We start from the raw sequence: 16,649 nt of genomic DNA on the forward strand, positions 1-16,649 counted from the left end.
AGAGAATGAGATTGAGAGCAGGGAGAATTAGGAGGAGAGACAATGAAAAACAGAGAGAAAGAGATAATGAGAAGAGGGACTGAAAAAATAGAGAGGAGGAGAGTGAGGGAAGTTGAAAGAAAGGGAGACTAAGGAGAAGGACATGGGGAAGAGTGAGGGAGACAAAGGAGGAGGAGAGCCTTCGTGGGCTTGCTGCTGAATAGGGGAAAGAAAGAGAAGTTAAATAAAGAAGAGGAGAGGCTGCCCTACACGAGACCCGCCTGGAGGACCTAACCCGGCCTGGTCGACCAGCACAACCAGTTCATTTTGGCCTAGTCGACCGAAACCTCCCTGGGTCAAAGTTTGACCATTTGGTCAACCGAACCAAGTAGTTCAAAAGGTCATGGTTGACCGAAACCTCCCTAGGTCAAAGTTTGACTATATGGTCGACCGAACCAGGGTAGTTCAAAAGGCCCTAGTCGACCGAAAACCTCCCTAGTCAATATTTTGACCATTTGGTCGACCAAGAACTTTTGTTCTCCAACTACCTGGTTGACCGGAGGGTCCTCGGGAGAATTCCCAGCGGTCTGGTCGACCAAACCAGGTAGTTCAAAATGCCTTGGTCGACCGAACCTCAGAAAATTGAGGAATCGCCCTCTTCCGGTCGACCAAGCCTTCAGTTCAAAAGTCCCCTGGTAGACCGAAGCATATGAGACTTGGTCAACCGAAACATTTCTAGTCGACCGGACCTCTCGAGTTCTCCCATGTCTATATATATGAGATCATTTGAGAAAATTAGGTGCGATTAGCCACCTTGATTAGGGAAGAATTCTCTGAAAAATAAAAACCCTATATTACTCATTTTCTTACTCAAATCACTCAAGCTTACCTTCTATTATCACCTACATCATTTGTAAGTGGAATGAGTTTGTGTTTGGGAAGGTTTGCTCTCCGTATTTTATTTGTTTGACATAATTTTATTTGAGAGCAAAATCTAAGGATTCTTAGGGGACTTTGTTGATAAGTCTACCCAAAGAAGACTTTGTTGGATCTTCCACACTTGCACCTTCATTGCAATATCCTGAGAAGATCTTATAGTATTTTGTTTGCAAAAACTTTTCGAAATCATTTTCAAATATCTATTGTGCTTTATATTGATAAATATATTTGAAGAGATATTTGTTTATGAGATAGTGGTCTTTGTTGCAATATTCTTTCACTCATATATTATTTGCTGAATACAAAGATTATGCATCTTTTGCAAACCAAGCTTATACTTCATTTGATACTCACATGCTTGAAATATCTTGTTGATTGATTTACTTGAGACTAGATATCTTTGTGTGAACTTATTTATTGAACATATCTTGTGATACAAAGACTGTTTATTTGTCACTCTCACGTACGCATTACACTGATAGAAAATACCTTTAAGAGTTGAACCATCTAGACCACATTGAGCTTACATATTGAATCATATTGTGGTGTATGTTATTGCGCGCATTTGGGTACATATCTACTTTACACGAAAGCACAATCACTATACCATCTGATTATATACACATTTGTTATATATCCAAGCATGGGCCTGAAGAGGGAGACTAGCCCTAAAATAGTCCCGGATTGGTTTAGATTCGGTTAGGAAAGCTAGGTGTGTCGTCTTGTTAAGGCATGTAGGTTGAGGTCAGCCCTGCTAATTGACCGGGTTAAGGTTGAGGTCAGCCCTATGTTAATTTGACCTGGTTGTAAATGGTGTCGCTCCGCCTTTAAGTAAGCTATTAGTAGAATCCTTTGACTTGCGAACTAGAGGCGGGGACGTAGGCACAGTTGGCCGAACCCCGATAACATATCATGTGTTTGTTTATATTTCTGCAATTTATACATACTGCACATGTATGTTATGGGTGAATGATGTGTACGACTTAATTTCCACATTACACTTATCTACACATTTGGAAATTGTATAGACTGACCCTAGGTTGTGTATATACAATTGTTGGATAAATTAGCCTAGGTGAAAAAGTTTTAAATTCTAATTCACCCCCCCCCCCCTCTTGGGAATACAAAAATTCTAATAGTGCCCATAACTACGAACTCCAGCGAACATGCACTTGCAGCACAACCATACCATTTCACATACAAGAATATAACTGAATTTCACACAGGCTAGTTCATTTTCAATGCACACAACTCCGAAGCACGTCACTCATGCAAGTTTCATCGTTTATATGGCAATTAAGAACAGTACACTCACATGAAGTTGACTAACGTTACAATTCAGAGTTAATTCGGCCATATAAGTTCAAGTATAAAAAAGTAAAATCTCGAGGTGTGTATGATGTGTGTGACTCAGTACACCTACGATACCAGTGGAAACCTACAGAACGGTCGCTTTGACTTGGCCTAACGGGTATACCCTCAAGAACACTCAAAAGGAATGGGTTCACTCATCATATGTGAGGAGGAGTGTCATGATCAAACATCCCACATATTAGAAGGAACAAACACAAAGTAAATGGAGTGGACTAATCTGAGAAGGATCTAGCCTATATATGAGGTTTCGGGTCCTTCACCCTAGCATCTTCTCACCTACTCGTCATATCCAATCGAGACCACCCTAGATCAACTTATTCACAAACTTGAAGTGAATACATCTGAGGCATTAAACGGTTGAAGAAGCTTCATACGTGGAGAACATGTGTCGTGTCCTTGACTTTCTTTGTGGTATTTTTGTGAAGCAGGCATTAGCATTTCATTTCATGCGCATTTCTTTTTCTTGTTCTTTCTTCTGCTCATTCTTCATTTTTTTTTCTTTTCTCGATCAATTAGGACAATCATTACGCTTCTTTTGTTATCTTCATACCATCAACGGGAATTAAGTTCGAACAGTGGTCCATGAACTAAGTCTATTTCTAGGGTTGGCTCAGCCTTCACATCTTGAGTAAGCTACAAGACCTAGGTTTCTATCTCCCCACTAGATGTCACCTATAGGCTAAGAAATCAAAAACAGTGACTAGTGTACAATAAATCGTTGAGAAAAAAATAGAATTGAGTTCCGTGAACTTTGATTTGATGTTCACACTCAAAATGATGATAAATAGCTCAAGCATATCTCACAAGGCGTCATAGTCACCATGGGTGTTCTCTCAATGCTCACAAGGAACCCTAAGTGCAATGAATCGCGTGAATATGCCAGATTAACACGAGTGTACCACCAATCAATTCTTCACGGAGTTACTGTTGACCTTATAGGTCATGCCTGATTTTAATAATGACAAATACTCATTATATCTAATGGGTATTTGAGGTTATATGCAGGAACTCAAATTGACAGATCATAATGCACATAGAGAGAGTGAAGTTTGAAGACCCAATTATTATGTGTTGTATTGTATTTCATATAAGCAAAGGGTCTGTAATAGTAAATAGGGTTTTGATTGTAATAATTGCATGCATCACCTGAATGACTTAATAGGTAAGCTTAAAATGAAAATGACCTTAGAAAGACCTTAGGGATCACCCTTCGGTCGACCGAAGGTCGATTGACACCGAATTTTTTTGGTGTCTTCAAAAACGACCTAGAAATGACCATAGTACACTCACACACTCACTTGTATGTGTTAATCTTTTGAATAAAGTGTTTGTTGCGTGAAAAAAGACCAAAATGCAAAAAATGTGCACCTTCGGTCGACCGGCACCTCACGTGTATTTTTCCCCCGGTTGACCGAACCTCCTAAGAGTCAACTTTTTGACCACTTGGTCGACCAAGCCAAAAATGTACTCCAATGCTCTAGTCGACCGAGGGTCCTCGGGAGATGTCCTAACGCTATGGTCGACCGAACTATCCACTTCAAGTATTCTTGGTTGACCGAACCTCGCTAAATTAGAAAAATCGCCTCGGAGATACCCTTCCGATCAATCGACCCTGGAGTTGATTTTTGGCCCGGTCGACTGAACCATATGAACTTCAGTCGACCGAAAGTTTCTGGTCGATTGGTGCTCTCGGGTTGCTCCAAATTTTTACTGCAATTAACTATTTTTAAATGGGGTTAATTAGGGTTAAAATGATTTAAAACAATATTAATAATACCATACATGTCCTAACGGCTATAATTCTTCCAACTTCTATAAATAGCCCATCATTTGCAAAGATTAAGGGTGGATTAGCAATCTTGATTAGGAGAAATTCTCTGAAAATCCCAGAATCCATAATACTCATCCTTCAGCCTCCAACACTTATTTTTACCAGATCTTACTTCTCAAATACTTTTTTAAGTGTGATTTAAGTGTTGTTGTTCCTTAAGGATTGCTCTCTCAAGATTGTGTATGTGTGAAATTATTTTATTTGAGAGCACATCCTCAAGTGTTCTTAGGGGGCTTTATCAATAATTATTTCCTAAGAAGACTTCGTTGGAGCTTCTGAGTATTGCATCGTCATTGCCATATCTTGAGAAGTTTATATTTGATTTTGGTTGCAAAAATTCTTTTCAAATCACTTTCAAATATCTAGTGTGTTTCATCTTGATAAATCTTTGAAGAGATATTTTTTTGTGTGATAAAAATCTTTGTTACAATATTCATTGATTTATATCATTCGTTGAATACAAAGATTAAACTCTTTTTGTAAACAAAACATATACATTACTTGAGCATCATACGATTGAGAAGATCTGCTAGTTAAAATATATATGAGGATTGATTGATATCTTTGTTTGAGCATTTAGATTGAATATCTTGTGAAACAAAGAACATACTGGTTTGCACTCTCACTCACTGATTACACAGATAGTAAACATATTTGAGAGTTGATATATTGAACCACATTGAGCTTACTTATTATATCATGTTGGTGGTGTATATGATTGTGCGTAATTGGGTACATATCTGCTTTACTTGAAAGCACAATCACTATACCGTTTCATTGATTGAGCAAAACTGTTGTATTCTAGGCACAGGCCTGAAGAGGGAGACTAGCCCTTTGAAATAGTCCCAGATTGGCTTTGCCCGGTTAGGAAAGTTAGGTGCACCATCCTGTTAAGGTGAAGGTTGAGGTCAGCCCCGCTAATTGACCCAGTTGTAAAGGTTGAGGTCAACCCTGTGATAATTGACCTGGTTGTATTAGGTGCCGCTCCACCCGTTAAGTGAGTTATTAGCGGAATCCTCAGTCTTGCGAGCTAGAGGCGGGGACATAGGCATAGTTGGCTGAACCCCAATAACATATCGTGTGCTTTGTTTACATTTCTACACTTTATATTTACTGCACATGTATGTTATGGTGTGAATGATGTTCTTAATTTAAATTTTCGAACATTATATTATTAGCGCATTTGGAATTGCATAGAAATACCCTAGGTTGTATTATACAAGTATTTCATTTAACCTAGGAGATAAATTTTAAAATTCCAATTCACCCCCCTCTTGGGAATACACCAATTTTAACAGTTACAAAGTCATATAAAGAGAAACTACGCATAAATGACTCAAGTGTGTAATTCATAGGTTATATGCAAGTATGTGAAGGATATAAGTCAGTGTTCAACATGGAATAATCATTTATCCTCAATGCTTTTTCTTTCTTTCTTTCTTTCTTTTTTTGAAATATTTTTTTTTCGAATTAATATATAAAACCCAGAAAGTATACGTGCACAGTGTCATATGCAACTACTCACCCCCCCCCCAACTAAAGTGGGACATTGTCCTCAATGTAAAAGATGGGGAAAATAGAAAAACTGTGCATGGAAGAAATAGAGCGTACCTGGGTGGAGAAATAATGGAAAATGAAAACTGAATTACAAGAAAATGTACCTAAAAATTAACTAAACATAAAATAAGGTAAAACAAAATGAAAAGAAGGAAAAGAAAAACATCACAATTGTCTAGCGGAGGCTCTGGAGGAATTTAGTCTGGTGGGTACAGGCCTATAAATTGAACTAGTGGGTCTCCAAATTTGAGTTGCCACAATGAATCAGTCTTCATACCTGCACGAAAGTCAGCCTCAAATGAATTAATACTTGTCAAAATACCAGACAATATGTGTGCAGATCAACCTTCTTGTTTTAACAAGAAAAGGTCTTTATTCAGCATATTTTCTAGGAAATTTACTTCTTTACGAACTAGTGTTTGAGAAAATTTTGTTGGAACAGTTACCTTTAGTTTTTTAGAAGCATTTGCATTAAAAGTTTTACCTGGTTCCTTACAGGTTAAACATTCACCATTCTGCTCACCCTCTTTATCGGGTGTACCAATCATCTTACCACTGCAGGGAGCTGCTTCAGCATTGGGCTCCTTGACAATTAATCCAATCGGGAGTGACGGTTCCATAGTTGCCAAGATCTGAGGATGAGGTACCACATGTTGGTACTCCTTATTAGTATCAGCCTCCTCATTAACTGACTGCTCCATTTCTAGGCCAGTTTCCTCTGATTTTTCTTCAAATTCATTTGTTTCAGCCGTAACTTCAGGTGTCGAGACAACTGGTTGTCCAACGATGAGCGTCACAAGTTGGAAAACTTCTTTCCCGCTTCTTGAAGTAATGACAGCCTCCTCCGTCTCAAGAGAAACATTATGTACTTGTTGTTGCTGCTGCTGGTATTCTTAAGGACTAGGTTGAGGTTCCACGGGCAATTCCTCTTTTTCTATGATGTCTGACTGCGTGCTCATCGCATTAATGGTGTCTCACAATTCATTATAATGATTGACTTGAGTCTGCATGAATTTTTGGAGCATATTCGCCATCTGTGTCATGCTATTATCAAGAATTCCTGATGACGCACGGCTTTGAGGGATCTGTTGTGGCTGATAATAAGGTGGAAAATTGTTTGGATAGTATGTTGGCTCAATGTATCTCCACCATTGATTGTGCTGATAGGGTGTATTGTCCTAGGTGCCTGATTGTATCATGTATTCTACTGTGGGACACTTTCAGCTAGGTAATCAAAGATTGATAGTACCTGATCCGGATCCTTGCTGAAGGATTCTCCATTGCACATGGTCTGGACAAAGTGCTTGCAATCAACTGTAAAAGCAGTATAAAAACAGTTAACTAACCTCCATGATTCAAACTTGTGATGTGGACAAGTACGTAGCAGATCCTTGAATCGCTCCCAGTAAGCCTAAAATGTCTCGTCACCCTGCTACACAAACTGAATAATCTGCTCCTACAAAAATTGAGTTCTATGTAAGGGACAAAATATATGCAGAAATTCGTGCTCCATATCAGCCCAATTAGTGATAGAGTGAGGTCTCAAGGAATGAAACCACATCTGTGCCCCATCCTACAAAGAAGTAAGAAATAAACACAGTCTACTAGATTTATTAGCTTTAGCATGAGAGAAAAACATATTGCAAGTTAACTCGAGCTCTAACAGGTACTGATAAGGGCACTCAGATTCTGTCCCATAGAACTGGGGTAGCAATGACGTCCTCCCACACTGCATCATGAAATCAAGTTCTTCATTAGGTAAAATAGTGGTAGATGGTGCAATGGTGTATTGAAGCTGCAAAAAGTCCATTATCGTACGTGCTGCAGGTGCAGCCATAATTATTTGTTTATTTTTTTCAAAACTCAATTTTTTTCTTTTTTTTCCTTTCTTTTTTTATTTTCTTTTTCTTTTTCATAGGACTAATTAAAATGATGGGAAAAAATGCTAATTTGAGACTAAGACGGACATTCTCCAGCAACGGCGCCAAAAACTTAACTCACTCGAAAAATGAGCAGCTCGGAACCTGTCCCAAGTATAAGAGTTACGTCATGTAATACTCAGCCCAAGGGCTAAATTGTCTCCTTAAGGAATGCGTTTTAATCTCAAGTTTTACGTTCTCCCAATCAAAAAATAAAAGGTTACTGAATTCAGTTCAGATTCAGAATTTTCAAGGTTGTTTCAGATTTACTTTTGACAAATTAAACGACATGCAATTTAAACCCTAATCCTAGCATGCACTGAATAAATAGTAAGAATGGAAACCCTATGTCTAATCAGGCAAGCATCGAAACACGCGTTAACTAAAGACGGTAACTTTAAACATGTAATTAAAACATGCAATAATGAAACCCACACAGACACAGACACGATGAAAATACGAACTTTAATGAAAGGGACCCTAAACTAAATTAGGCTTCAACCAAAAATCAAATTTTAAGAAAGAAAGACAACTGATTTAATAAAAATAATTTTTTTTATTTTATTCTTTTTTTTTATTTTACAATTCAAATTTCAAATAAACTAAAAAAAAAAACTAAACTTTTATCATAATCCAACTAACTAATAAATAATGAAAAAAAGAAAAGAAAAGATAAAAGAAACATAAGAGAGAAAGAGAGAGAGATGGTCCCGGGTGTGGTTGCTACTGTGGATGCTCAGGTGTTGCTATGGATGGTGGCTGGTGTGGTGAGGCTACAGCCATTGAAGCAGCCAACAGGTGGTGTGTTGGAGTATAGCCAAGGAAGAAATAGGCAGTAGTAGCTTTGGGCAGAAGGAGCTTGGTCTCGGGTGCTATTGTGGTGGCTGAGAATGATGGCCGGAGGTTGTGCAGCAGCAACGGTGGTGGCTACAGTGGTCTTCTAGTGGCTCTTGGCTATGCTGGAGGTGGTAGTTGGGACTCTGGTGGTGCTGGGATCTGGATGTTCGTCTAAGGTTGTCATTGCTTGAGTATTTGGTTGTAGAAGAGGGCTGTGAGAGACCGAGGGAGGAGGCGAGAGAGCTGAGACTGAGGGAAGAAAGAGGAATGGCTGAGAGATAGAGAAAGAGAGAGAAAGGGAAAAGAAGAGAGAGACTGAAAGAGAAAGGGAAGGGGAGAAAGAGAATGAGAGAGAGAGTACGGAGAAGTAGGGGGAGAGAAACTGAAGAACAGAGAGAAAAAGAGAATGAGAAAAGGGACTTAAAAAACAGAGAGGGAGTGAGTGAGGGAAGCCGAAAGAGAGGGAGACTATGGAGAAGGGCACGGGGGAGAGTGAGTGAGACAAAGGAGGAGGAGATCCCCCGCGGGCTTGCTGCTAAACAGGGGAAAGAAAAATAAGTTAAATAGAGAAGTGGAGAGGATGCCCTACGTGAGAATCGCTTGGAGCACCCGACCCGGCCTGCATAGCTGTGTCGCATAAGTTATTATTTTTTTTATTTTTTTTTATTTTTTTTTATTTTTTTTCTCATTTTTCTCTCCACAAACAAGGCCAATTTTGACCTTCTTGGATCCTGTTTCTCTCAAATCTTAAAAAATGGAAGTTGTAGATAACCTTCTCCTCTTTCTCCAAAATTTTGAATAGTCTCGATTGAAGCTTGGAAGAAAAGTTATGCGCGAATTACAGATTAATGTCGATTTTAGCTCCTGGGAATTTTCCTGCGATAAAAAAATGCCAAAAATTCATAAATTACTCAATAAAACTCAAAAATTATAAATAGGACACTTTGTTAGAATATTGAGAGTAATTAGGCATTTAATTTAAAATATAAGCTCTAATGCTCAGATTAAAATGCCTAATTACACAGTTTAAGCACGTAATCACTCTCCCTCTTTGACATCATTCAAAAAGAGCAAGGGGATAAATCAAAATTTCATCAAAGAATCATTACAAGCATAGAAACAACTGAAGGCTACATAAGCAAACAAAGTGTTTACATCAAGAGTACTTAATACATTATAAAAATCTAAAGTTCAGCTATCATGCTCAATTTTTGCCCAAAATTTCTCCCCCTTTTGATATCAATCAAAAAGAGTAAGATATCAAGAAAAAAATATAAATACTAAGACAATGAGAAATTGTAAGCAAAAGTATAGATCTAGTGAAGGCTCAAAACAGAAGCTTTGCATTTATCATGCATAAAAAGATAGTCAATAAGTTCCAAAGTAGCAAAAAAAAATACAAAATATTGTATATCATAATTTTCAATGATTTACATAAATCATGATATCATTATTTAACAAGTCTAACTCCCCCTAAATGAAATATATCTTATAGTCAATAAATTCAAGCTTTCATTTGTGAATTGTAAACTATGTATTCATGAAGATACCAATTTTGCTTTTAAATTTATCATGTCATGCTCAAATATCAATTAATTTCATGTAAGTGCTCATGGATACCAATATCAAGAATAATACCACTATCATATTAATATCATAACATGCTCATAGATACAAATATGCTTCATAGATACCAATACTAATATCATATCATACCAAGATTTATGCTTCATTATCATGCTCAATAATTTCATGCTCAAATTTGCAACGTATAGTGAGCAATAAAATCATCAATATAAGTCAAGTCATTATCATGTCTTTGGCAATATCAAGATACTATGCATGTCAGCATTTTAGCATAGTCATAGCTCAGTATTTAGTTCATATTATCATATCATTAGTATCTTACCACATATGCATATTAGAATATCAGCATTTAGCATGTAAGTATGAAAGTATGCAGCATATCAACATATCATATAAGCATGGAACATATTATCATTTGTGCATTGTGCTACAATTTTGCTCAAATTGTTCTCACGTTACTCAAGTATCTCTCATTCTTAAATATCTCTCATTTTGCTTAAATATCTTTATTTTGATTTCATATGAATTCCAAAATTCATATTACTTTCCAAATCTTAATATTTTTTAAGTTAAGCCTTGTACAAATCATCTTATGATTTTAGCCATTAATGTTATTTTTTTTTTTATTTGTATTAATGTTATAGTCGTCAATAGTTCCCGTGACCTCAGAAGTTTATAGATTTAGTTCAGTCTTCTGAAGATTTTTAGAATCTGGAAACTGAATAGACAAAAGCACTTCAGAAGATAGAAGTCTAGGCTCAGTCGTCTGAGCCTTCAGTGCTATAGTGTTTAGTCATCTAAGATTACAAGCTCAGTCGTCTGAAGTCTGTAAATTTTCAAAAATCTTTCCATCGTTATCCTAAAACCTTCCTAAATTACTCCCCTACTATGCTTTATCAAATTATTAGGCTTCAAGCATCTTTTTAGTATTTCATATAGCTTCCTTGTTCTTTGAAAATAAGCCATATTCAATTAAGGTTCTTTTGATTTGAGGCTACCAATGACATTTTGTGATTTGTCAATTATCTCATAAGCTTTTCTTTATTTAAACTAGTTCATTGTCCTTGTATTGAATTGGATTAAATAGCTTTCTTAATTTCTAAAATGGAATACCTAAAATCTATGGAGTCATTGGTTTATGAACTAGTCTTTCATCTTGGTACCCATACTTTCTTGGGTCCGGATGGTTTAACAAGAGATGTTTCTTTTACTTTCAAAATTTGTCTAATTTTCACATCTTTCCTCTTTAACAGGCATTCAAACTTTATATATCCCTTCTTCTTACATAGGAAACATGTAGTGTGAGTATAAGCATTGGAGGAGGTGCTAGCATAGTCTTTGAAGGCTTTTGTAAAGTACCCCATATAGAGATTCTTTTTCCTTGTATTTTCAACTCCATTGAACCCTATGCCTTCTTTATTCAAAGACATTCTTTGTGCACCAATCATTCTATCAAGTTCTCTTTTCCTCTAGTGAAATTGTAAATTATTTTAGCTTGATCCTCATTTCTCTTCTTAAGATCACTGATTTCTAAGTCTTGTGTATTTTTACCCTTTTCTTGCAGCTTTTCTTGGTTTTGAGACATCTTGGTAATTTTATTTTCTAGTTCAGAAATATATAAGTCTTTTTCTTTATCCATAGAAGTTTTGGACTTTAAATCTTCTAGTTCTTTTATCACCTTCTCATTCTTACTTTCTAGTCCATTAATTTTTAAATCTTTTTCTCTTTCAGCAAGTCTTAGAGATTCCAACTCTTTCATTATACCTTCATTCTTTTTTTTCAATGATGTATATCTTTTAGTCACATTAACTAAGATCTTATGCACCTTGAATAGTTCATTTTGAAGTTCTTCATAAGATGGTATACTTTCATCATTGGATTCGTCTAATGAATCATTGCAAAATTTATTAATTGATTTGGATAAGGAGCTTTCCTCATCGTCCCATGCCATATAGCAAGCAACCTCTTGGCCACTTGATTCATTATCTGAACTACTTGTACTCATATTATCCCAAGTAGTTGTTTTCATTGCCTTTTTTCTTTTCTTTTTGAAATCTTTCACAAGTTGTGGACAATCTGATTTTATATGTCCAACTTTCTTACAATTATAGCATGTTGGAGTTTCAGCTTTTGTTTTATTTTTACTGATTTCCTTTTCTTCTTCTTCATCTGATTTTGATTTCCATATTTTTATTGTAAATTTATTCTTTCTTCTAAGGATTTTTTCAAGTTTCTTGGATATGAAGACTATTTCTTTTTCATCCATCTCTTCTTCATCTTCATCACTAGAGTTTTTCGTTTGATGCTTTAAAAGCAATTGATTCTTAGGCTTTAGATTTTCCACTTCTTTCATTCATAGCCATCTCATATGTGAGAAAGGATCCTATGAATTCATCTAGGGATGTATTTTTGAGATTTCTTCCTTTAGTAATCGTTGTACCTTTAGGTTCCTATATTGGAGGAAGTCCTCTAAGGATTTTTCGAATCATTTCATAAGTTGAGTAATTCTTTCCTAAGGCATTAAGGGAGTTTATGATATGAGTGAACCTAGTATACATATTTGTTATGGTTTCATCCGTGTTCATTTTGAAAGCCTCATACTCGCTTGTGAGCATGTTGATTCTACTATCTCTAACATCTATAGTTCCTTCATAGGTTACTTCTAGCTTATCCCAAATTTCTTTGGCTAACTTACATGCCATGACCCTATTAAACTCATTAACATCTAAGACACAATATAGTGCATTTATGGCACTTGAGTTTACTTGTATTATTTTCAAATCAATGTCAATCAAGTCTTTTTCTTCTGTAGGAACTTCTTTGCCATCTACGGTTTTAGTAGGAATGTAGTCACCATGTGTGACAACCTTCCATGCTTTTGAATCCATGGTTTGTATATATATATCCTCATTTTTTGTTTCCAAAAAGTATAGTTTATTCCATAAAAGATGGGAGGCCTAGTTGAGGATTGACCCTCTCCAAAGGGAACTACTCTTAGGTGTGCCATATAGATCTTTATGTAGCTTCTAGTTAGGATATGCTATAACCCCGCTCTGATACCAATTAAAAGTTGAGGTGTAGTCCCAAGAGGGGGGTGAATTGGGTTATTTAAAATTTTCTTTATATTCTTTTCAAGAATTCTTAACCACTTGTTACTTTAACAAACACACAGCAAAGCTTTTTAATCACTTAATCAATCCACAAACCAATACTTAACACACCACAAGTAAACACAACTTAAACATTCAATTAAAGTAATCAACCATAAAATGCCCAATTAAGATATGGTACGCAGCTTTTTGACAAGTTTCAGCTTTTATAGCCCTGTGAATATATGAGTTTGTTTCAAGCCCTATATTGAATGAAATTGATTTCTCAATATGATGCACAATATGAAATACAACACTCCTTCCAAGAACTTGGACTTTAAATAAACTTTTAGTTAATAGTCTTGGGTGTTAACCAATCAACGTACTCCCTTACAGTTTTCGTAATTTGTATTGATCAATCAACGTAATTCCTTTCAGTTTCCGAAAATCCCAAAATCAAATTAATCTTTTGTTTATTTAATATCCAATCCACGCAGTGTATATGATCAAAAATTAAATTCAACCACGCAGTTAATAAATGTTGGAATTTAAAAAGAGTAAGGAAAGAGAGTGACACCATGTTCTTTACGAGGTTTGGCTTATCCCCAACCTACGTCCTCGCCTTAGGCCAATACGACTTAAGGATTCCACTATATCATTCTTTTTTAGGAGGAACAAACTGTTATAAGTGATACCTCATGCTTAGACACTCCTTCAGTAGGCTAGAGCAACGCCTCTCCAAGCGATAACCCATGCATGGTCACTCCTTCAATAGGCTAAACCAATGCCTCTCCAAGCGATACACCATGCTCGGTCCAACGATCCAACAACCTGGAATGGTCAATCACTACAAGAAACAATAGATAATCTCTGTGTACGATAACACTCTCACAAATAGAAGATTAGTACAATTTCAAACACTAGATACTTCAATATTCAAATATTATATTGAAATAAGATTGAAGCTCAAGTAGGATTTCACCAATATCCTTTTCTAGATGAGTATCAGCAGTAGAAATCATAGTAGGATGGATCAACACTTTAGTATTCTCAGGAAATCAAATTTTGCAATGAGTGAGCAAGAGAGAGCTTCGAAAAAGCAAGTGTGCTTTTAGCTTTGAAACTAATTTTTCAATTCTTGGTTTAATTTGATTTGCAAAACCATGTATTTTTAGGCTTAGAAAAGTAATTTCGTGTCGCCCAAGATTTCATAAACTGGGGCACAAGAAACCTTTATTCAAAATTTAAAGCATTTAAAATTTCTAGTCATTAACAGTGTTTAGTAGACTAAAGTGTCAGGTTCAGTCTTCTGAAGTTCCTTAAAACACTGAAAATTTGAACTGGATGCAGGGTCAGATGACTGAACTGAGGGTTCAGTCTTCTAAAGTCCCAGATCAGACGACTGAACTAAGGGTTCGGTCTTCTGAGGGTGTATTGCCTCTTCTGTATACCTTTAGGAAATTATTCAATAGACTAAACTAATTCTTCAGTCTTCTAAAGTAATTCTTCAGTAGACTCAACAAAATCTTCAGTCTTCTAAAATTCCTCTTCAGTCTTCTGGCAGTGTACCGTAGTCGTCTGGACAGACCATTTTCCAGTTTTTCACTTTAGTTTTCAAAATTTCTTTTTGCTCTCTTGCTTTAATTGCTTATAAAATATTTTATAGGTTTTGAAATAAGGTCTCTAATTCAATGAATAACCCTAGAAGAGCTTCAACATATTTCCATAAGATATTTAAAACATGAAGTACTTACATCATATTTCTTAAAGCCTAAAACTCTAGTCTTCAAGTCTTCCATGATATATTTGCTATGTGTCCTCTTTAACTTGAGCTTTAAGTCAGCTTTTAAGTTTCCACATTCTCTGATCTTTTTGGTATTACTTGAGCTTCTTTGGATGTCTTTGAGTATGTAGCTTTAGAGTCCCAAGTAAGCTTTTAACTTTTCATTTTCATTTCTTTAGTTTGAACTTGGTCTATAAGTAAACCGGAAACATCATCACTTAAACACACATATTAAATCATCATTTATTTTTTATCATCAAAACAAGATTGAAAATCCATTTTAGGCCAACACAACTCAATGTCAAATTTCACCTCACGATCAGGAGGTAATCCCTGTAAGTCCTCTAGAAAAACATCTGAGAACTCCCTTACCACGAAAATATCTTCTAGTTTACGTTCCTCCCTCGGTGCCTCTTTTATAAATCCTAAATACCCTTGGCATCCCTCTAGGAGTAACCTCCCCATCTGTATAGCTAAAAGGATTTGTGGTGCAGAGCGCACAAATGACCCGACAAATACAAACTCTGGCTCCTCAGGAAGTCGGAATACTACCGCCTTCCTGTGGCAGTTTATACTCACATAGCTGGCTGCTAACCAATCCATCCCCAAAATAAGATCAAAGCCATGCATATCAAAAATAATTAAGTTAGCAGGTATCATTCTCCCCTGAATTTCTACTAGGCAGTCTCAGATCACTTTACTACACACTACCACTAACCCTGGCGGTTTGACCACTTCTAACTTGACATCTAACAGCTGTGTTTCTACCATGCACAATTTAATGAAACCCTGAGAAATAAAGGAATGTGTCACACTTGAATCAATTAATACAATGACTTTATTTGAAAAATGGAAATTGTACCTATCACCACGTCACCAACATTCTTAGCGCTGCCAAGAGTTAAGGAATACACTCGCGCCTGGTTCAAACCCCTCAGATATTTATTGTAATGACCCGAATAATAATGGTATTTAACTAATAAAGAGGAAGGGAAATGGAAACAGAAACATAAGGAGGCAGCAGACTTCATCGACGACATTACACTTTGGGAATAATAACCAAGGAATTTAGATAAAGGACTCGTCGACGAATATAGGGGATTCGTCGACGAGGATAACATATGGTTTCATCAACGAGGGTAAGCTTCGTCGATGAGAAAATACCAAGAGGGGTTTTTGGGCAACTCTGAATTTCATCGACGAATGGGAGAGTTTGTCGGCGAGGAGCCTTCTTGACCTCGTCGACGAGGTGACGTGGCTCATCAACGAAGGCCAATGTATAAATAGCCCAAACTTCATTTTTAAGCATAATTTTTGGTGCAGAACCCTCTCTCTCTCTCCTCCCTTTGGTTCTCCACCTTTCTCTCTTTGATTTCGGGCCGAATTTCTGCTGGTTCGAGGATCTAAAGCCACCACGACGCTCCTGGAGAAGTTCTCTGCATATCTGCCAGAGCGGATCGTCAGTGGAATTCCGTTGAAATTCATCCCTGAGTTGAGGTAAGGCTTTTGATTCAGAATTTGGTCTTTCCACAGTTGAAAGAAATGATGTACTCCAATAAATACTACAGTTTAGTTTTGGGAATTATCATTTTCAGATTACTGCTTAGGGTTTCCTACATATGTAAAACCAGTATTATAGAGGGGCTTTTCAATTGCCTGGTAAGGTGATAAATTAAAACAGTTACTTTCCATTGAAATTACTATTATTTAGTAGTAGAATAATTTTCAGAAAGCATGTGATTATATATGAGTAT

The sequence above is a fragment of the Malania oleifera genome, chromosome 5, assembly GCF_029873635.1.
Source record: "Malania oleifera isolate guangnan ecotype guangnan chromosome 5, ASM2987363v1, whole genome shotgun sequence".
Classification (NCBI taxonomy): Eukaryota; Viridiplantae; Streptophyta; class Magnoliopsida; order Santalales; family Ximeniaceae; genus Malania; species Malania oleifera.